The sequence below is a fragment of the Erythrolamprus reginae genome, chromosome 1 (assembly GCF_031021105.1).
Source record: "Erythrolamprus reginae isolate rEryReg1 chromosome 1, rEryReg1.hap1, whole genome shotgun sequence".
Classification (NCBI taxonomy): Eukaryota; Metazoa; Chordata; class Lepidosauria; order Squamata; family Dipsadidae; genus Erythrolamprus; species Erythrolamprus reginae.
The window spans coordinates 3,408,194-3,429,063 of record NC_091950.1 but is presented as its reverse complement, the minus strand read 5'-3'; the positions used below and the strand labels follow the sequence as shown (position 1 = coordinate 3,429,063).

The 20,870-nt window shown below is 38.9% G+C and overlaps 1 long non-coding RNA gene across 1 annotated transcript; it reads right to left on the bottom strand.

The window, feature by feature from the left end:
* Window positions 1-14,304: 14,304 nt before the first annotated feature.
* LOC139156347 (uncharacterized) lies at window positions 14,305-18,275 on the bottom strand. The gene is made up of 3 exons (XR_011557301.1): window positions 18,053-18,275; window positions 14,701-14,812; window positions 14,305-14,493 (listed from the first exon to the last, which is right to left on the bottom strand). It is a non-coding gene; the product is annotated as an uncharacterized lncRNA (long non-coding RNA).
* Between the last annotated feature and the right edge of the window lie 2,595 nt (window positions 18,276-20,870).

Sequence of the window (20,870 nt, the reverse complement as noted above, 5' to 3'; positions counted from 1 at the left end):
TGTATTCCCTTATTGATATTATTCCAATATCCATGTTTTAGTATATACACTCATTCACACTCAATCAAAAACAAACATTCTTTTACAATGAATGGAAAACAATTATGCACATGTCCAACACACACTCATATTTCTCACACTAAGTTAAATTATTAGTTGTCCTTCTTCTTCCCTACTGCCTCTTTTACAGCACCTAATCTTTCCCCAATAATCCATATCTTATACAGGCCTTTCTTATAATCAATCACACTGATCATTCAGTTTTATTTTTAGACAGCTTTTAAAAACCTCTGCTTATCACACAAATTATTATACTACCACTGCTTATTAAATCTCTTCCCTTAAAACAGAGCCAAATCCCGAAATACATCACCATACGGTGCAAATATCTATTTTCACAGAACCGGTTTATCTAAATTTACATGAGACTCTCAGCTGTATTCAATGATGCCACAGATTTAATCCAGAAAGCAAGTGTTTATCATTGAATTCTACTCAATTGTGAAATTTTTTCCTAAAATGTTTAGCTTCCTTATGAGCATTGTAAAATTTAGCAACAATTGTGACAGCAACAATTAAACATTTCCATTTCATAACACCACAAGACTCCCTACCAGTACTTCATTTCATTTATCAGATAGGTGTTCAATTCATAATTCATAATCAAAGGGGTTTTTTTTAATTAAAAAAATGTTTTCCCTCATCTGGAACCTCAAGATATCCTTCAAAATATCCCAGCTAGCAATTTTCTTATGGGCATACAACAAGAGACTATTCCTTCCAACAAATGTAAAAGGTAATTGTTAAAAAAAATCAAATTCCTGCTATGTATCATTTAAATATATTTGTGCCAAAATGTTTCATTCAAATTCCTTTCAAAGTTATCTAGGGTTCTTTTAGAGGTACAGTCTTTGCTTTTACTGTAATGATGAAGTTTCTAAAAAGTAACTCAATAGGTAATTAGTAGATAAATTCATCTATCAGAAAACATGAAAATTGGCAGTTATTTTCCTCAGTATTGGACTCCAGTTCATCATATGTGAAACATACACACTACTATACATAGAGGAAACCTCTTTCATACCCACATCTAGACACTAATCTTGGAATTCATCAACACGGAATTCCCTTCAACTGCCAAATAAAGCCATCAGAAACCTTTATAACTTCTTCCTCATCCTCAACCTCTTAATATCCAATGAGGAAATGCTGTCCACAAGAGTCGGACAGCCAGTTGGATAGGAGTGAAGCTGACCCAAGATTGAATAGAAGAAAGCTTCACAACACAAAGAAAGGGAGCTGGTAGGGTCCTCTCTACAGTGTTTGTTATAATTAAACACTAACACGTGGGCACATAAAAAGTGGGCTTTTCAACATAATAATTTTAAGTCTTTTCTGCAGGAATTCAGGAACATTATCTAGGCAGATCCCAGAGGACAGCTCCTTCCAGGTCACAATGGGATAGAGAAGGGATTGGGTGACTTCAGAGGCTTCCATTTTATCACAATAGAAACAAATCCAGGCCTTCCAGTATGTATTCAAAACAATGATCAAAATAACTTCACATAAACCAAAAAGGGGTTTATCAATATATTCACTCACAAATGAGTCAAAGGTGTACACAACTCTAAGTGGGTGTCCCTATAGTAAGCGAAGGCCTCATCTGGGATTACTAATCATATACCTTGTGACAAGGGAAACGTTACACAGTGGGTAGGGTCTTTAGGATCCACCACTACTTGTTGGACACTCTGTATGGGTCCTTTTCTGGGGCGTTTCTCAGGGCCAACTTTGGGAGTTGTTGTGAAGGACTGGATACTACTGCCCCATCCAGTTTCACGGGCCATGGAGGTAGATAATCAAAAACATCGTGGGGGGGGGTCACTGGACTCGGGATGCAACAAGTCCTGCCCTTGGCATCCTCAGACCCATTTAAATCATCCCCTGAAAGGGATCTTGTAGACTCTCCTAATGGGGGAGTTCTTGGTCTATCCCCCCCTCCCAACCCCCACAGACACAATATTCACTTGTGGGGCCACATTGGGAGGAAATGGGGTCAATTCCTCAACACAACAGGGTACAAGCAGCTCAATTTCTCTTATTGACTCCTTACTATATGGCAGTCCCATGTTGCTGGTGGGGCCATGTAAGAATATTGGATTCCTCATGCTTGTATTTAGTGAGCCAAGGGGGTGGATTTTGGACCAATTTCAACCACATATCAATATAACCCTCCTGGGCAGGTGGCCCAGGGCTGGATGGAACACAATTCTGTGGACTTCAAGAACTATGGAAACATCAAATGTTCCCATGGGAGGCCAACCTACATTAAAGGAGGGCCACTCTTTAGTGCAAAAGTTTCTAAGTTTATGTTTATTCCATTTCATACCATAGGCCTGTGCCTTATTCTCATAAACCGTATTAAAATGCTTCATTACAAACTCAAAAGGAGTAGAGGGTACACTTGGTTTTCCCACCTATTTTCCTTAAAACGGGCCTCCCACCTTTGGAGCCCTTTACCCAATAACGAGCCAAAACGAAGGGGATCAGTCTTCGCCTCTGTCCCTTATCGCAGGGAGAGAGAGACTCGCACCAGTCTCTAAAAAGTGCCTATAACTGAGGACTTGTCTTTTATCTTGGAGACTCGGTTACTCTTCCAGCCGGCGAACAGATGTCCTGGTCTTTGATCTCCCACTCGATGGTTCTTGGAATACAAACCGGTGGTGCCGCCGCCCCCGTATCAGTGGGAAAGTCCTCGGATAAAATGTCCGATGGCGCCTGGACGATTCCTCTCTCACATCAAAGGGCAACTGACACCACGGTGGGCATCCAGAGGGCCTCAGGGCCCCTCGATTCCCTGTACGGGCCACCAGAAATGTTGCGGCAAAACTCAGTTGCCAGTGAAGGGTTTAGCAGAATGTACAACAAAAAGGAACTTGCAGTTACTATGTGGGTTCATGCATGAAGCTATGTGCCTTGAGAGCAGGTGCCCGATCTACCTCTGCACCATCAAAGCCATGTCCTTTTCCTGTAGCACAGCTTTGTTCTACTGGATGCAAGGCATAGATTATAAACACAAAATGTACTTTTGTACTCTAAATGTCAAGCATAACTATATATGTGGGGCATAGGTCAAGGCTTAAGAAATGCAGAATTTGGGCTAGCACTAAATATGAATGTATATCTCAGGCTAGCTTCCTCAGCATCACACTCTGAAATATTGCAACTACAAGAACAGGGGGTCACAATCTGAGGTTAGTTGGGGGAAAGATCAGAAGGAATGTGAAAAAATATTATTTTACTGAAAGACTAGTAGATGCTTGGAACAAACTTCCAGCAGACGTGGTTGGTAAATCCACAGTAACTGATTTTAAACATGCCTGGGATAAACATATATCCATCCTAAAATAAAATACAGATTAGATGGACCAAGAGGTCTTTTTCTGCCATCAATTTTCTACGTTTCCATGTTTCCATGTTTCCATGTTTCCATGTTTCCATGTTTCCATGTTTCCATGCTTGTTTCTGTTTCTGTTTCTCTGTTTCTCTGTTTCTATCTATCTATCTATCTATCTATCTATCTATCTATCTATCTATCATCGTCTGTCTGTCTGTCTGTCTGTCTGTCTGTCTGTCTGTCTGTCTATCTATCTATCTATCTATCTATCTATCTATCTATCTATCTATCTATCTATCTATCTATCTATAAGGGATTGGAAACCAAGACTTACAAAGAGAGACTAAGGGAACTGGGCATGGATAGCCTAGAGAAAAGGAGGGGCAGAGCAGACATGATAGCAGTCTACAAGTATATGAGGGGATGGCACAGAGAGGAGGGGATCACTTTATTCTTCAGGGCACCAGAGGGCTGGACGAGGAACAACGGCTGGAAGCTGACCAAGGAGAGATTCAACTTGGAGATAAGGAGGAACTTCCTGATGGTCAGAGCGATCAACCAATGGAACAACCTACCAGCAGACATTATGAACTCCAACACTCTGGACATTTTTAAGAGAAGATTGAACTGCCACTTGACTGGTGTACTATAGGGTTCCTGCTTGGACAGGGGGTTGAACTCAATGGCCTTCATGGTCCCTTTCAACTCTAACAATAAATAAATGAATGAATGAATGAATGAATGAATGAACGAACAAACAAACAAACAAACAAACAAACAAACAAATGAATAAACAAATAAACGAATAAATGAATAAATGAATAAACAAACAAACAAGCAAAGAAAGAAATATTTTATTCGACATCTATGCCACCCAATCCCAAAGGACTTACAACCATAGTTCCCTCTAAGCTGAGCAGTGAGCAATCGCTCACTTAAAAATCATCATCAACTCAGAGTTTTCCAAACCTGCCCAGAAGCCGAGAGGGAAAGAGTGAGAGGGAAGGAGAGAGAGAGGAAAAGAGGAAGAGAGAGAAACAGATAGAAAAAAGAGAGAAAGGAAAAGAAAAAGAAAAAGAATGGGAGTAAGGAAGAGAGAAAGAAAAATCAAAATCTAGTTTGAAACTAGCTCAACTATTTAAGTGGCATTTTGATATTGATAGAGTTGCCCTTTTATGAGCTCAGTTATAGACACACAGTACAGTATTTTATTTTGAAATTCTCTGAGGCAAAATGGTGGGGGTTTTGTTTGTTTGTTTGTTTGTTTGTTTGTTTATTATTTCCGCTCAGACACTATACTTTTCTGCCCACCCTAAAAAAAAATTAGAGGGAACACTGCTTACAACAATATAGAGTTTGAAACCTTTGTGCTACATCTTCCATTTTTTAAAATCAAAACTCAAGCTATGCTGATATGATGCCATCAGACAAAGTCTGTCTTATTTTAAGTAGTATCCCATGGTGTTTAATGTGAGAAAAATACAAACTTGAGAAATTATTTTCTCCTCCTTTCTATGGTCCTAACGGATAGCTTAAATTTGATTTTATACTACTTCTTCCCAGTAATCACACGAGCTGGAAGATCTCTGTGGCAAGGTCACCACTACAATAAATAAAGAGAGGGGGAATAATGAGATTGTGTGAAATTAAAGTATAATATGTGCTAGAAGAGTTGATAACACCCTCCAAAGGCATATTGAGAGGATCCTTTAGGGCAGAGGTAGGCAAAGTTGGCTCTTTAATGACATGTGGACTTCAACTCCCGGAATTCCTGAGCTAGCATGATTGACTCAGTAATTCTGGGAGTTGAAGTCCACAAGTCATAGAAGAGCCAACTTTGCCTACCCCTGCTTTTAGGCAGTCAGGTATGGAGCTTGGTGGTAGTGGGCAATGGGTCGGAAGTGGGTTAAGGACACATTCCTGGCAATGAATGGAAAAGTTGTTATCTTTTTTTTTAAATAATTTTTTTATTGATTTTTATAAAATGATTATATAAAACAAACATGTAACAGTGCACAGTGCGTGTGCCCATCACCTAACAAACAAGACACCCCCCTTCGCCGCCACCACCCATACAAGGGGATTCAAAAGTTTTTGATTTTGTTTATCTGTATTTCCTTGGGTCTATCTTGCAATAGATATTACTAAAAGAGTGATTGCAGTTTATTTTTCACATTTACATCACAGATTCTACTCAATATATAATCTTTCACCTTATTCCATCGTACCATCAGCTTCTCCAATTTGTTTTCATCAAAATTGTTTCGTCTTATTTCCATAATTTCAAAATGTATGTGGTCCACCATGTACCAGTACCAATTCTGTATTGTCCATTTTGTAGAGTCTTTCCAACCCAATACCACTACTGCTTGAGCACTTTCCAACGCTGCAGATTTTATTTCCTTGAATTCTCCTAATTTTCTTTGTTTAATTAAAATCGCTATTTCTTTTGTAATTATCCAATTAATATTTAACATTTTATTAATTTCGTTCTGTACTTCCTTCCAGAATGTCTGAATTTCTGCACACTCCCAGAACATATGTATAAAGATTCCCTTTTTTTGGCAACCATGCCAACAATTACCCTTCTCTTTCCCCTGGAAGTGTGCAAGTTGTGCCCGTGTATAATACCATTTATGTAAATTTTTCCTTCTCATCTCTTTAACTCTTGTATTTTTAATCTTATATATATTTTCTACTATTTCTTTCATTTCACTTTCATCTATTTGTAAGTCATTTTGCCAGCATCTTGTCAAACTTTTTGTTACTTCCTCTTCCACCTGCAATAGCATTCTATATATATTACCGGCTTGGGCTTTTATCTCATTAATCTTTTCTTTTATTATTTTTTCTAAACAATTTTCTTCTCGTAAGAAAGTTTCTTTATTCTCACTTTTACTTAAATATTTACTTATTGCATTAATCTGCAGCCACTTCTGTTGACCAAGCCACCATTCCAATCGAGTTCTGCTAACTCTTCCATCCTTCTCATATAATTGTTCAATTCTCATTATCCCTTTGCTATTTAATACTTTAATAATTCTGCTTAAGTTAACATCATCACCTGTATTCAATACGTGTAACGTTGATAGCTTGAAATTCCTAGTTCCACATTTTCCCTGCCATTTAGACCATATTTCTAAACATGCTTTTAGAGGGTCAATTAAATTACTGATTTCTATTTTACTCCAATTTTTAAATAATAGCTCTTTATTATTTATATTATTAATTTCCTTTTCTAAGTTCACCCACTTCTTTTCCCCCCCATAACTGTAATTCTATTAATCTTTCTATTTGAAATGCTTCTCTATATAATACTAAGCACGGGCTCTCCCACCCCCCCTCTTTCTCTTGGGCAAACTGCCATTTTTTTCTTATTCTGGGCCTTTTGTTTCCTTCAATCCAAAAGTTTAATTTACTATCCCATTCTCTCAGTTTTGCCCCAGGGAAGGTACCTGGTAAAACCTGAAATAAATACATCATTTTTGGTATTATCATCATTTTCAGGGCTCTGATCTTGGCAATTCTCCCCAACCTTTTCCCCCTCCAATTTTTTATCTGCTTCCGAATTTTCTTCCATATTAAATTATAGTTGGCTGTCACAATTTTTATCGGATTCTTAAACAACCAAATACCTAAATATTTCATTTTTTTTACATCCTAGTTTCAATCCTGATATCTTTTGTATCTCAATTTGCTCTTTTGGGCCTGTGTTTAAACAAATTATCTCCGATTTCTCTATGTTAACCATAAGTCCCGATTGGTCTTTAAATTCCTGGAGCAATATCATTATTCTTTTCATCATTTCGATTGGGGTCTCGGACATCACTATAGCATCATCTGCAAACAAATTTAATTTCAATTCAAGTTTTCCTATTTGATAACCTCTCCATTCCTTATCATTTCTAATTTTATTTGCTAAGACCTCAATTGCCAATGCGAATAACATTGGGGATAGTGGACAACCCTGCTTAGTTCCATTCTGGATTTTAATCGTCTCTGTTCTGTTACCATTTACTCTAATATGGGCTATATTATCCTTATAAATTGTTTCTATAATTCTACAAAATGAATCTCCCATATTTAAATCTTTGCATAATTGAAACAGGTAATCATGGTTAACTTTATCAAAGGCTTTGTACACATCTAACTTTAAAATACTTAGTTTTCTTTTGGTATTGGTAGCATGGTGTATAACATTAACCACGTTTCTAATTGGTTCATAAATCTTCCTTCCTTTAACAAATCCATATTGGTCTTCTCCAATTACCTTTGGTAAGATATTCTCTACCCTGTTTGCCAATATTTTCATAAATATTTTATAATCCTGATTAAGTAAGCTGATAGGGCGATAAGAACTTGGGTCCATTAAATCACGATCCGGCTTTGGGATAGTTATAATTTCTGAGATTTTCCACGTCTGTGGAGTTTCAGAGGTCTCAATTACATTGTTATACAATTTTTCCAAATACGGTAATAATTCATTCATATAAGTCTTATAATATTCAGCAGTAAAACCATCTGGACCTGGGGCTTTAGCAGGTTTCAACCCTTTAATAACTCTAGATATCTCATCATTTGTTATTTTTGCATTTAACATTTGTCTATCTTCTTCCGTTAATTTCTCATTAACCTCTATGGTTTGCAATGTAATATATTCTTTTTTATATAAATTCCCATAAAAGTCACTCAATATTTTTTCCATTTCTGCATTACTACGTTTTATTACACCTTCCTTATCCTTTAAAGCAGAGATATGGGATTTCTCTTTTCTTTTTTTTAAACAATGTACCATTTGTTTCATTGATTTGTTCCCCCATCCCCTGATTCTCTGTTTTACAATCATCTTCATTTTATTCCATCTTTCTTCATCAAGTGATTGTAATTTCTTTTTCTTAGATAATAATAATGTGTACCAAGCTCTATTTCTTGTAATTTTTAAAGTTTCTTGAATTAAATCTATTTCTCTTAATAGGCTTTCTCTTTCAGCTTCCCAGGATTTCCTAATAAAAGCTTCAGTGCTGATACACTTACCCCTCATGACAGCCTTGTGTGTATCCCAAAGTATTGTTTGCTTAATTTCGCCTGTTGCATTAATACTAAAAAATTCACTCAGTTCCTTTTGTAATTTTCTCACTAGCTGAAACCACAGGGTTATATCTCCAAATCCTTTGTTGCCTACCAACGTCTATCTCGATCACTGCTAACAGTGGGGCATGATCTGATAACCAAATGCTTTTAACTTCAACTTTCTTAAGCTGTACCTCGGCTGTTTTATTAATTAATATATAATCAATGCAACTAAATTTATTGTGTCTTGCTGAATAAAATGTATCCCTGTTTACTATATTTTCATGCAAGTCCATCATATTAATTTTATTTAAACGTAACTTTTTCTTTTCTCCCCTCCCTGCTGTTAATTCCAAGTTGAAATCACCTGCTAAAATCACTGTGCCTCCTGCAAAATTATCTAATTTATGCTTTACATTCATTATGAATTGTTTTGCATTTACATTGGGAGCATAGATTACTGCTAAAGTTACTAGCTTATTATTTATTTTCCCCTTGATAAATAGCATTCTACCGTCTTTGTCTCTTTTAATATTAATTAATTGAAATAAAATTCTTTGATTAATCAAGATGGTGACTCCTCTGGATTTTGCCATCCCTCTCGACTCATAAGCCCGTTGCCACTCACCATTTGTAACTAATTGATCTGATTTTCCCCTTCCTTTATGAGTTTCTGATAAAAATAAGATATCAGCTTTACTGTCCCTAGCCAGCTTCATGATTCTATACCGTTTTTTCTGTGATGAGAGACCATTTACGTTTAACGACAGTAACACTGTTTCACCCATGTACATAATTTTAAATATATTTCCCCCTCCTGCAAAACAGAGCCTACTGGAAAAATGTTTGTTGATTATCATGAATCCCCACCCTAGTGCCTCTTCCCTTCCACCCCCCCAAGGGGAGGCAACGAAAAAAACTTTCGTTATCCAAGAGGCACTCCTGAATTTGCGTTCCACTAGAGACCTCCCCCATCTCTCCCCTTTTAATATATTAAAGAAAGATCCCCCCTCCTTCCCTCTTTTCCCCTTATTGGTTAGCATAAAATACACAAAGAAGAAGTTAGTTGATTGAGAACAATGATACCATATTGGCAAATCAGCTCAGTTCAGTTATTTATTTCTTCTTCTGGTGCGTGATTCTCGGTTCTTCTCTCTTTTCCTTCTCCTGAAGTAATTCAAGTTCCTTTTGCAGAGCTGCAATTTTTTCCTCTTTTCTTTGTTCTGCTGCACGAATTGATTGGAGCATAAACAAATCATCTTCTCCTCTTCCGTGTCTCCCGCCCCCGTCTCCTACTTCTGGCTTGCCTTTCGATGTTGATGCCTGGGAAGTTACCTTCGAATCAAACCCCAGCTGTTGAAGTAGTTTCTTCCCCTCCTCCAGAGATCTCGCCTGGAAAACTTTGGAGTCTTTAAAAACAATTACTGTGGCAGGAAAACGCCATGTGAAACGGATTCCATTTTCGTATAATTGGGAGGTGACGTCTCTCATCTGGTTTCTCATCTTGAGAGTTTCTGCAGACAAGTCTTTTAAAATGCGTATTGGAATGGCTTTATAACGTAAGTTTGAAATCTGCTTTAGTTCTCTGAAGATTTCTGCTGCCCTCCTTTCCGAATTAAATCTTACAATAACATCTTTTTGATCTCCTTGATTCCGAGATCCAAATGCCCAATGCGCTCTCTCAAATTCAGCTGGATCACATTTAATGTTATTTTCACTGAACCACTGGTAGATTGCTTGGATAAGTTGTTATCTGACATCTCTTAAGCCTTGCCTTGAGGACTGGAGTTTATTTCTGGGGACTACAGATGATCCCCTCCCCTTCAAATAGCCTCCATAACATGCAAAATTAGAAATCAATTAACCCCACATACACTAAATAGTAAAAGACCAAGTGAGACTGAATATGGTAAAATTGGCAGCTCAGGAAAGGAAGGAAATCAATATTTAATCATGTGGTTCTTTGCTCAAAAACCACAGAAAACAGTTAATGATGAGGAACCTGGTTAAGTCAGTTACATCTATGAAAGTGTCTTGAAACCTCTAAATAGTGTTGAAGTGCTGCTATTACCCAAGAAGTGGACAATCACCTTAAGTAATGAGAGGGTGAGGAATGAGGACACCTCAGATACAAACAGTCTTGGTATTTGGTAATCAAGTTAAGCCATGTAAAGAATAAGAAAATAAATGGAGACTATTACTTATATTCAGGTTCTCTTCTATCTCTTCTATCCATCATCTATCTATTATATCTCTTTTACCTCTTATATTTTCTGCTATTCGCTCTAGTTATATTTTACTCCTCTATTTCTCTTCTGTTCTCTCTGATACATTCTACTCTTATGTGTCCTCTCTAACCTTCATTGTGTATTATTGTGTATTGGACAAAACAAACAAACAAAAAATAAATAAAATAAAAATAAATTAATAAATATTTAGGTTTAGAAATAGAGAAGGACTTTTTGAAAAGAAGCTGCCGACATTTCTGGGTGACGAAATTGATATTGTTCAGCTCTTGTTAGAAAGGCTCTTATTTATTATTTGTTCTGGTGACATTTTGTTATTGTTTATTTATTAATTAATTGGACTTAAATTATTATTAATTGGACTTTTATGCCGTCCCTCCCCGAGGACTCGGAGTGGCTTACAACCTATAACGGAACAATATAAAACGTCCTAAATCCAATTAATGTAAACTAATAATCTAAAAAAAAACAAACCATAAAAAGACAGTCAAATCCCATTCAGTTGACTTACTCACAACAAGGAGAGAAGCAACTGAGAACTAAGGAGAAATTTCCTGTCAGTTGTTACAATTAATCAGTGGGACAGTTTGCATCCAGAAGTTGTGAATGTTCCAACACTCGAAATTTTTAAGCAGATGTTGGATAACCATCTGTCGGAAGTAGTGTAGGGTTTCCTGCCTAAGCAGAGAGTTGGACTAGATGACCTCCAAGGACCCCTCCAACTCTGTTGTTGTTGTTGTTGTTGTTGTTAGTACAGGGTTTGTCCCCCAGTTGATGTCAGGGTAGTTAAAATACCCCAATACTATTGTGATGTGCTTCCTACATACCTTGGTTAGGGACATCAACTTGGTCACACCTGCCCACCCGGTCACATGACCAACAAGTGACACCCATGGAGCTGGTAGAGAAAAAAATAGAATTTCATCCCTACTCCAGACCCTCATGGAAGATGAACATGCAAAATCAGAAATTAATAAACCACAAGGACATTAGTGGACCTGTGAGGTTGAAAATATTAAAATTGGCTGCTATGGAAAGAAAAAAGTCACTTTAATATTATAGTCTACATAAGTGTTTGCTCAAAAGCCATAGGAAGAAAATGCTAAAGAAACATGAAAGCCAACTTTATCTCTAAAAGTTCCTTGAAATATAGAAACAACATAATTGCTCTAATCTTGACGTAATTCAAGAAAGTGTCTATCTATCTATTATCTATCTATCTATCTATCTATCTATCTATCTATCTATCCATCTATCCATCTATCCATCCATCCATCCATCTATCTACCTAATCTATCATCCATCTATCTATCTATCTATCTATCTATCTATCTATCTATCTATCTATCTATCTATCTATCTATTGTTTGTTTGATTGATTTTTATGCCACCCTTCTCCTTAGACTCAGGGCGGCTTACAACATGTTAGCCATAGTACTTTTTAGCAGAGCCAGCCTATTGCCCCCACAATCCGGGTCCTCATTTGACCCACCTCGGAAGGATGGACGGCTGAGTCAACCTTGAGCTGGTGATGAGATTTGAACTGCTGACCTTCAGATCTACAGTCAGCTTCAGTGGCCTGCAGTACAGCACTCTACCTGCTGTGCCACCCGGGCTCTTTCAGTTACCTTTTGCAATGAGTATGGTTCTCAAGGGCATTGAGGAAACCTCAGGGACAAACTGACTTGATGTTTAGAAATCACATTAATTAAGATAATGGAAAGTGAATCCATGGTATAAGAGGCCACGATGTTTGGATGGTTTTTTTCCTGTGTCAGTCTTCATGATTCCATATGTTTTACTGCTTTTTTAGTATTAGCAATCCTTTCCTAAGGAATCTATCTTGATATATTGGACTGATAACATAGAATTAACAGATGAAGGTGATCCATATACATGATATGGGTACTAATAAGAGGGAAAAATTAGGACAGGGAGGGTTGGCATGCTGGTGTGCTTATGCACGCCCCTTACTGACCTCTTAGGAATTGGGTGAGGTCAACAGTGGACAGTCTAAGGGTAATGTTTTGGGGGTTTGGTGATGATACTACTGAGTCACAGTGAGTTCCAGGCATTAACCACGTGGTTGCTGAAATCATATTTTCTATAGTCAAGTTTGGAGCAGTTCACTTTGAGTTTCTATCTGTTGTGTGCTCATGTATTGTTGTGGTTGAAGCTGAAAAAATCATTGAGAGGAAGGACGGTGTAGCAGATAATTTTATGAGCTATGCTTAGGTTGGGCTGAAGACGAACTAGTTCTAAGCTTTCTAAGCCCAGGATTTAAAATCTAGTTGCGTAAGGTCTACTGTTGCTGGTAGAGGAGTGGAGGGCTCTTCTAATAAAGTATCTCTGGACACTTTCTAATGTATTTATGTCTGCTATGCGATGTGGGTTCCAGACAGATGAGCTGTATTCAAGGACTGGGCTGGTGAAAGTTTTTTATGTTGTGGTTAGTAGTGTGATAACACTGGAGAAGAAGCTACGTAAGATTAGGTTGACAACTCTTGAAGCCTATTTGGCGATGTTGTTGCAGTGGCCTTTAGCCCTTAGGTCATTTGATAGGAATATTCCAAGGTCTTTGACAGAGTGAGGGTTTTCTGCAAAGTCTTGTCTCTTCAGCTTGTATTTGGTGTTCTGATTCTTTTTGCCAAGGGGTAGGACAGAGCATCTGTTGGTTGCGATTTGGGGTTTATTTATTTTTATTTATTTATTGGATTTCTATGCCACCTCTCTTCAAAGACTCTGGGCGGCTTACAATATATTAAAAACCAGTAGATTACAATAAAATTAAATCCAATTAAATTGAAAAGTACATAACTATCTAAAACTTCTGATTATATTAAAATCAATCATAGCAACCAAGATCACCAAAAGCTCATGTGTGCAAGCATCCTTGTGAGAGAGTTTGGTGATTTTTGCCCATTTCTTTCCTTCTGCGCATCACACATGGATCTGTGCAAGGCTGCACATGTAGATGCACACTCGTCACTGTTTCCACTAAAGGAATGGTGGTCCCAGGCATACTGGGGACTGCCCAATACTGGTAATTGGTAATATTTAACTTTTCTTTTGTTCTGGTCAAGCAACCACATCAACTGGAAGACCACGATTTTATTATTTAGATTTGTATGCCGCCTCTCTCCGCAGACTCGGGCAAAGTAACTATAAACAGTTGGGGAAGAATGAGACTGTGTGATAAATGTGTGGGCAAGCCACTCCTACCCAGTCACATGGTTGACCAGCCACTCCCACCTGAACACATGGCCATCAAACCACACCCACAAAATAAGGCACACCCACAGGTTGGTAGTAAAAAGTTTGGGAACCTCAGCCTGGTAATTTGTGTTGTTCTGGTCAAGCAACCACATCAGCTGGAAGACGACAATGGCAAAGTAACTATAAACAGTTGGGGAAGAATGAGACTGTGTGACTTTACGGCATAATGTGTGGTTGAAGAGCAGGAAACACCTTCCACACTGACATGTAGGCAAAGAGATATAACACACAAACAGACCAACACATTTGTGTAGTGAAATGAATATAATGCTCCCAGCTCCCTGTTAAAAAGTTCCACAACATTTTCAATGCTCATTTAGATTTATTTGAAGGAATATTTGCCAAATTTTATGTCAATGCATTCATATTTTCGAGTTTGATAGATAGAAATTTGAATCATGTGAAGAAAGAAAAAGCGATAGAAGGCAGGAATCTCAGGTCTTTGGCCATATCTAGAAGACATCCAGGGTTGTAGATGCAGATGGTATTATTGTTCCAAAGAGTCTATACAAATGAGATAAAATAATAGTTGGATCATAATGAATTTAAGATAAAGTCTGTTATCTCAACCTCAAAACCTTTCCTGCCCTCCTTTCTGCCTTGGAAACACCTGTTTCTCTTCAGGTCAATGCCTTGGAATGTGTTGGAGTACAAACAAGTGTACATCCAATGCACATCTGTGGCATCTTTACTTGAGGACTGTTTACTTACGGTCTCCAGCACCACGTTAACCCTGGACATTCCAGTTTCCCTAAGTAACCAATTAGACAGGCAGGCCTACGGCAGTATCCCCCTAGATGATAACACGTGTGCTGGGCATTACCTGTGAAAAGAGAAACGGTAGACAGGGAAAAGATCAGTAAAGACACTTTGTTATTTAGATAAATTTTTCCTTCTAAGACATCACTTTCTTCTACAGAATTGCTGGATTCCTATGAATTCAAGAAATTATCTCTGACCAAGGAATCAAGTTCTGCCAATCTCCCTTCAGCAGTCTCAATATGTCATATATCATTTAAAACTTGGCCCAGAGCTGAATGGGCAGGTGTGCCTGTATCTATTAAGGTAGCACAGAGGAAGAAAACCTGATTCACAACAAAGAAGACCTTGCTGTGATCTCTCTCTCTCCATTATGACTGTGGATCCTTGATTGCTAAGAAATAATCCTGAATGACCATGGCTGGTTCTGCTGGGTGTTTGGATGGAGATTTTGAGTGAGAAGATGATCTTCCCTGGACCTTCAGAATCTGGTTTAGCTTTGTCTTTCTTCCTCTTCTCTTAATATTTCTAACGCTGCTCTTCTCTGCTCCTGAAAAGCTGTGCATTTGCGACTTTTCTGCAATAGCTTCTCTTTTTTACAAATTGAATAGCTATAGATTCACTAGATAATTAATATTTAGGGTTTTATTCATTTTATCTCTTCTTTATTACCTAAAACAAATGTATTTAATACTTCTTCCACTTCCTTTTTCCATGACCACCAAGTAGCAGTCATAAGACACGTTGAAAGCTTTTGAAATTCATAAGCATAGGGACAGATTTAACCATACTTGTAACTGGGAAACTTTGATCTTTCTAGATCAGGTCAATTCAAAAAATGCGAGATAATTTCTGGAAGTTCTGCATTCTGACAAAATAGCTATCAATAGACATATAGACATGAACAATATATGCTTACTCTGCAAATAGTACAATCAACGAGGTAAAAAGGGAAAAACAAACCAAAATATCTTCCCACCAACAATCAACACCCAGATTATATTATATTAATACCAAATTTAACCTCAGATCAAAAATCCAGAAGTAAGCAATACCCCACTCCAGTGTTCCCTCTAACGTGCACCATGCGCTGTAGTGCACTAAAAAATGAAGCCTGCTGCACACTTTTCAAAGGCTGCGCAGAGAGGAGAGGGGGGGAGGGGGGCTGGGACTGGCAAAGCGGCATTTTGTGCTTCCTCCTCCCCCCTCTTGCTACCTGTTCATCGGTGGTAGCAACGGCCATCTCCTTTTCCTCTTCGGCAGTGGGGGCAGCCCCCAGCATTTGAAAACCACACCGCTTCCCTGGGCACAGGCCGTGACGTCATTTCAAAGCCCTGCAGAGCTGCCACTGAGGAGGAGGCAGGAGCTCTGTGGGGCTATGAAATGACATCAAGGACTGCACCCAGGGAAGCGGCTCCTTTTTCAAACCTGCCACTTCCCTAGGTAGTGGCGGGTAGTATGTATGTATGTATGTATGTATGTATGTATGTATGTATTTATTTATTTATTTATTTATTTATTTATTTATGTATTTGTTTGTTTGTTTGTTTGTTTGTTTGTTTGTTTATTTTGACTTCAGTCCCAAAGGGACTGCCACTCAGACATTGTACTTTTCTGCCCTCACCAGAAAAAAATTAGAGGGAACACTGCCCCAATTAAGAAAGTGACAAAAAGTTAACAATAAACAGTACTACCCAAAAACTCCCAAGACCCCACTCCTAACTCATACAAATAGAGCAGATCAATAGAATATAAATTGAGAGCAAACTCCATTTCTTAATGATGTTACTTAGTTTGGCAATGAAACAACTTTAAGGGGGAAAACACCCTGAGAGAATACCAAGGGTGCCTTCTCCTATTTTACCACAACATCAACCTTGTCAGGTGCTTTGGGCTGAGAGAAGTCCAAACTTACCCCACCAGCTTTCATGCTAAATGTGGGACTAGAACAGTCTCCTGATTTCTAACTTGGTGCTTTGACCACTAGAGCAAACTGGCTCCCTATTGTCCCTCAAACACATCACCATATCTTTTGTTGAGAATTTGATAAACCAAAACTAAAATGAACCGACCAATAACCTACAATAAGAAAACCTCCAGTTAAGCTTTGTAGAGAATAATGAATCATATAGGATTCTTTAACAAAGTGACAAAATTAGTGGACCAGGGAATGCTGTTGCTGTGGTTTACTTGGACTTCAGTAATGCTTTTGACAAAGTAGACCATAACCTACTACTAAATAAAGTAGAAAAATGTGGGATGGACAGCAACTCCACCAGATGGATTCAAAACTGGCTAACCAGCCACAATCAACCTGTTGTGCTCAATGGAACTACATCTACATATATATAAAATATATATGAGATATGAGATAAAGGAAAGACAATTGGAAAGGGGACGGTAGGCACAGTAGTGCACTTATGCACGCCCCTTACTGGCCTCTTAGGAACTTGGAGAGGTCAATCATGGATAGACTAAGGTAGAAATGTTGGGGGTTAGGGGTTGACACTATTGAGTCCGGTAATGAGTTTCACGCTTCGACAACTTGATTGTTAAAGTCAAGTTTTTTACAGTCAAGTTTGGAGCAGTTAATATTAAGTTTGAATCTGTTGCGTGCCCTTGTGTTGTTGCGGTTGAAGCTAAAGTAGTCATTGACCAGTAGGACGTTGCAGCATATGATCTTGTGGGCAATACTTAAATCTTGTTTTAGGTGCCGTAGTTCTAAGCTTTCTAGACCCAGGATAGTTAGTCTATTTTCGTAGGGTATTCTGTTTCGAGTGGAGGAGTGAAAGGCTCTTCTGGTGAAATATCTTTGGACATTTTCAAGGGTGTTGATGTCCGAGATGTCCCAGGGAGGCAAAACTCACAGCCACTCCATCTCTTTGGGGTTGAACTTGAGCCTCTTATCACCCATCCAGACCCTCACAGTCTCCAGGCACCAGCACATCACCTCCACTGCTTCACTGAATTGCCACAGGGTGGAGATGTGCAGCTGAGTGTTGTCAGCACACTGTTGGTAACTCACCCTGTGTCATCGAATGATCTCACCCAGAGGTTTCATGTGGATATTGATGCTGTATATTACCCTGGAACTCAAGTTTTAATCTGAATTAAATATCAATGACATATTGTTCAAAAGTTTGAAAGCTCATGTTATCAATAGTCCACAATGTTCAAAGCTATTTGTTTAACATAAACTAAAAGAAGATGTTAAATATTATCCTGCTTTCAGTGATGGTCATACTTGCTTAAAATGTAGTAAGTTATCAGTAATTTCTCAAATATCAATAATATCGTTTCTTACCTGGTTCAGACAGGAATGCAAGGAAAAGGAATGCGAACAGCAGATAAAGGATCTTCATGATGGGTTTGGTTCTGGAACAAATATATTCCTGGGATAAGACACAACTCTCTATTTATGCAGTTATAATTGTTGTGGCAAAATTCAGTTGCCAGTCAAGGGAATGGAGACCACAAGGAGATTGCGTAACTCAGGTTTATTTGATGCATGCATCAGGTTCAGAAGATATAAAAGCAACGTCTGAACAACGTGGATTGTTTTTCAGGGCTCTTTATACCTTTCCAAAGGAGTACAAAAAACACACAATATCAGCCAATCAGATACTAGTTGTCAACGTTTCCTTATACAGAAAGTAAAAAAAGGGGTTATACAATGTAGAAGGTGCAGAATGTACAACAAAAAGGAACTTGCAGTTAGTATGTGGGTTCATGCATGAAGCTATGTGCCTTGAGAGCAGGTGTCCGATCTATCTCTGCCCCATCAAAGCCATGTCCTTTTCCTGTAGCACAGCTATGTTCTACCAGATGCAAGGCACAGATTATAAACACAAAATGTACTTTTGTACTCTAAATGTCAAGCATAACTATATATGTGGGGCATAGGTCAAGGCTTAAGAAATGCAGAATTTGGGCTAGCACTAAATATGAATGTATATCTCAGGCTAGCTTCCTCATTTCCCCCCTCTTGGAACTCCAACCTAAATAAAACTATTTGGATGGGGTTCCAATGTTAGCATACCTGTTTCTTCCACATTATACCCTGTTTCCCCGATAGTAAGACACCCTCGATTGTAAGACGTATCGGGGATTTCAGGGGGGTCGGCTAATATAAGCCGTACCCCGAAAGTAAGACATATGTCTTACTTTTGGGGAAACACGGGGGTATTGCCGGGGGGGGAGCCCGATGACGTTGCTTCCAACCTCCCCGCGCGCCCCTCGCCTTCGCCGCGGCGCGGTGCCACCGCCTCTTCCCCGGCTTGGCAAAGCGAAGGATGGCGCTGGTCCGAAGCGAGCCGAGCGGGCGGCGGCTTGCAGCGAAGGCGCTCGTCCCAGCAACCGAGTCCTGCCGAGGCTCGGCTGCAAGCGGCCAGCAAGGCCGACCAGCTCCGAGCCGAGCGGCCGGAGCTGCGCCCTCCTTCGCCCGCCTCTTTTCCGGCAGGCAGGTGGGGCTGCCCAACTGCGCAGATCGGCTCCTCCCCTCCAGACACACGCTTCCCCGACACGCCTCTGTAGCTCCACGCATGCACGCCGCTTGGAGCCCTGAGCTTGAACTTGGAAAAGGGCTCACGAGGCTCCTGTCCCGCGGCGGCCCTTCTGGACTCTGGGGAGATGCCTTTGGGAACGCGACCCTTTCAATTTTTTTCCAATGTAAGACATACCCCGAAAGTAAGACGTAGTGGGGCTTTTGGGGGTAAAAAGAAAGTAAGACAATGTCTTACTTTCGGGGAAACACGGTATGTACAATTGTCCTGTGAATATTTTCCTACTGGAATTCCATTACTGAAAGCGGATCTGAGGCATATTTCAACTTTCAAATCTGGGTCAATTAATGCTAATGAGGATGTTTGTGTATACCAATGATCCAGTTCAGTATGGAAACAGAGCTGCTATCATGTCACCAGGTGATTAGATAACACAGCCTCTGATCCCATCCCTACCTTTGTGTACAATATAACATTCCACAAAACAATCATCAATTTATTATCACATTCATGCTGCTATGTATTATGTGTACTAGCCCTCCCCCCCAGGGTATAGTTATATGTCCTGTGTATATGTGACAATATGCTCTACACTAACACTCTGAATTCAGGGGATTACATCCACAAATTTCCACCACATAAATGTGACCTATTCAGATCTATCCTCTTCTCTATGAGAATGACAATGGCAAAGTAAAACATTCCTACCCAGATTCACAAATCCACCCTCCAAAGTTCCATTGATTTAAAAACCAGTAAAAGGTCATTCAGTCCTTCTTCTCTCACTCTGCTTTCGGGAGACACTGATGACCTGGCAAAGTCCATTCCTTCATGCACCAGACCCTTCATGTGTGTCCATGGCGTGCACAGTCATCTCCATCATTATCAGTATTTGCAATGGACGTTCCCAAATAAGCTTCCGTTTGTGTTCTTTTCAGTTTTTACTCAGGAATCAGTCACCACTCTTAAAATTATGCACTTGTAAATAAACCACCAGCCCCTCAGACCTTAAATGAGAAAAAAACTGGGACAAGTTTTTGTATTTGCTTCAGAAACAATTTAGCATCTCATTGCATCTCGTTCCAGTATAACTCACTTAAATATATATTGCACAATTGTTTATACACATACAAATGCTCAAGGTAAACGTTTCAAGGTTGTTATAACTTTATGCTGCTTCTGGGATTGAATTTTCTCCCCAGCCTTTGCCAAATATACTCAGACAGAAGGGAATCCTTTTCAGTTCCCTCTTCTACTAAATAGACCATAAAACGTGTACCTATATCATTATTAATATACATTATTAATATACATATAATTTTTCCATACCAAGGCATGTTCTCTCCAGATTTTCCAGCTTCACCATTAAAGACCCTTTGGTCCTGGGAATGCAATATTACCAGGTTCACCTTTGTTATCAACAGTATCAGGTTATTCATCCCAACCACTGTATTCCCTTATTTATATTATTCCAATAACCATGTTTTAGTATATACACTCATTCACACTCAATCAAAAACAAACGTTCTTTTACAATGGATGGAAAACAATTATGCATTCTTTCATGCCCATGTCAAACACACACTCATATTTCTCACACTAAGTTAAATTATTAGTTGT